This window comes from Alligator sinensis, unplaced genomic scaffold, assembly GCF_000455745.1.
Source record: "Alligator sinensis unplaced genomic scaffold, ASM45574v1 scaffold203_1, whole genome shotgun sequence".
In the NCBI taxonomy this organism is placed as follows: Eukaryota; Metazoa; Chordata; order Crocodylia; family Alligatoridae; genus Alligator; species Alligator sinensis.
In genome coordinates, this window is record NW_005841949.1 from 2,634,244 (window position 1) to 2,636,677 (window position 2,434).

Sequence of the window (2,434 nt, forward strand, 5' to 3'; positions counted from 1 at the left end):
ATGGACATGGGAACACCAGGCTGGAGAGCAGGGACCACTTGGGTTACTGCCCCTGGCAAGTGGGGATACCCAGGTTATACGGACCTTGGTACAGAAAGGCCAAAGAACCATCCATTTCACACACCCTCCCTAAACACCCAGGTCCAAAAACACGCCCTAACCATCACTGAGAACCTCACAACCTTTATGACAGGCAACACCTCCGAAACTACCTTGTGCCATGGGAAGATTAGGGCTCAATGCCCAACATGTACATGAACAGACCTGCACACACAGAGGATCATACATAAGCATGCAAACACACCAAGGGCTATATACCAGTACTAGCCCAGGTACACATACTGGGATAGCCAGAGACATGCCTAAAAAGGCATACATTCATGTAAAAGGATGTACACTTACATATGTACACATACCTCAAGGCAAAAAGATACATGGGGCAGAGTTCTGCCTGCATGTCCAGCGGTGTGAAAAATGTACTTGTACAAAACACACGCACACACATGTACAGGTGTGTGCCAACCCACACAAACCTCTAGAGGCAAGGATGCACATGCAACACACAGACCCCACCAAAGTGCACTCAAAGTGTTTCTCCCCACCCACTTTGGTGTGCACTGACACAGAGCAGTGCCCTGCCCTCAAGGTAGGGGGACTGTACCATCAGATAGGAAGAAAAATGCCAAAGCCCAGGGGACTGAGAAACTCTGCAGGACAAAGAGCAGGGAACAGGAAAGGCTTCACAGTGTTAGAGACTCCCTCACAGAAGGGACTAGTGGAGGGACTGACCTTGAGAAGGGGCCATGAAACTTGGGAGTGCCTGGCATACCCCACAGGGCTCACTGGCTCTGCTGCTCCCCTCCCTCTCTGGAAGGAAGAAATGCTGCCCCTCCCAGTATAGTCTCTGCAAGGGTCCACCACCTCAATGCCACTTGACCACTCAGCCCCTTAAGGTGCTTGCTGTGGCTGGGGGGTCAGGGCCCATACCTCAGTCCCACACTCCCTTCATCTGGGAGAGGCTGCACTCCAGCAAAGAGCCACATGCAGAGCATGGACTTGTAGCCAAAACTCCCCCTATCAGCTTTGCTACAGCACTCCATGCTCCAAACCAGCCTGGCATACCCCTCACCAGCCAAGCCAGGTGCTGTGGGAGGAACACGAGGCCAAACCCAGGCAGTGGCACTGTGAAGGGGGCTGTGGCTGGGAGGTGGGCCCCAGACCTGTCTACTCCTTGCAGTTGCTGCCTCTGTAGGAATGAACCCAGGTCCACTAGGAAGCTCACTCTCTGTGCTGGACCCTCCCTGTCTCCCTCCATGGGGCTATGGCAAATGATTGAACTTAACAGGGTCAGTGCCATGGAAACCAGCAAGGAGAAAACTGCAAGCTGGCAGATCTGTTCATCTCTGCCTGCTTCTGAGATGCCCATCCTTCCCCCTGCATGTCCTCCTCTCTGCACCTCTGGGTGAGACACAGGATAAGAGGAGGAGGAAGGGCAGAGGGGGAGGAGACAGCTGATGGAGACAGCACCACCCTGCATTTTGGGATGCTCGAAGACCAAGGGCTGCTTTTATCTGGGCTACACAGCAAGTGTGAACATAGGCATGTGCTGGAGAAGCAGGGGCACAGAGAAGGATACTACTACCTACAAGGGGAGATCAGGGACTGTCTGACTAAGCCTGGCCTCCCTGAAAGGCCTTTGCAAGCTCTCCTTCACTTGACCAAGCTGCAGTGCCAGTACATGGGCTGCTGCACCCTGGGCAAGCTGCCTGCTCCACCCAGTCCTGCAGTCAGGCAGGTGGGGAGTTCACTTGTTGCTGCCTCTGGTGTTAGCAAGAGCCCTGCTGCACCACCTGGAGAGGAGACACTCCATTCCTCAGCTAGCTCTGAGCAGCGCCAGGGATTGTTGTGCAAGCATACTTCCAGAAGCCCTGACTGGTTTCCAAAGAAAGACCAGGCAGGATCAGAGGCAGGCAGGCAGCTCTGCCAACGCACCTGGAAGGGTGCCCTGCCACTCCAGTCCCAGCCTCACCCAGCCCTGCCAACACACTTGTGCCCTGCCTGCTACTCTAGCCACAGATCCCAAAACAGTTCTACCACACAGCCAGCTCCCAAGGTCTGGGGGCCAAAACGCCATAATCAAAACTACCACTTTCTTGTTGGCCCACTGTGCTGGCACCCCAGATCCTGAAGAGCCTCCAACTGGCTGGGAGGGAGGTTGGCACAATGGGGCTCAGCACAAAGTGCCCAGAGTGCATCAGTAAGAGAAGAGGTGGATGCTGAAAGCCAAATGAGTCAGCTGGAGGGCACCTTATGTAGAAACCAGAGTGCAACCCCACTTCCTATCCAACCTACTTGGGAAGCTGGGCACCAATACTGGATGAAAGCAGTTGCCTGCCCTTTTGTGAGTGGCACCTCAGGCCACCTGCCCATTCCT

At 54.6% G+C, this 2,434-nt stretch overlaps 1 protein-coding gene across 6 annotated transcripts in view; it reads right to left on the reverse strand.

Moving 5' to 3' along the window:
• The window catches only part of NDRG4 (NDRG family member 4), an 83,292-nt gene that overhangs the window by 36,310 nt on the left and 44,548 nt on the right, over positions 1–2,434 (reverse strand). The window lies entirely within an intron of this gene.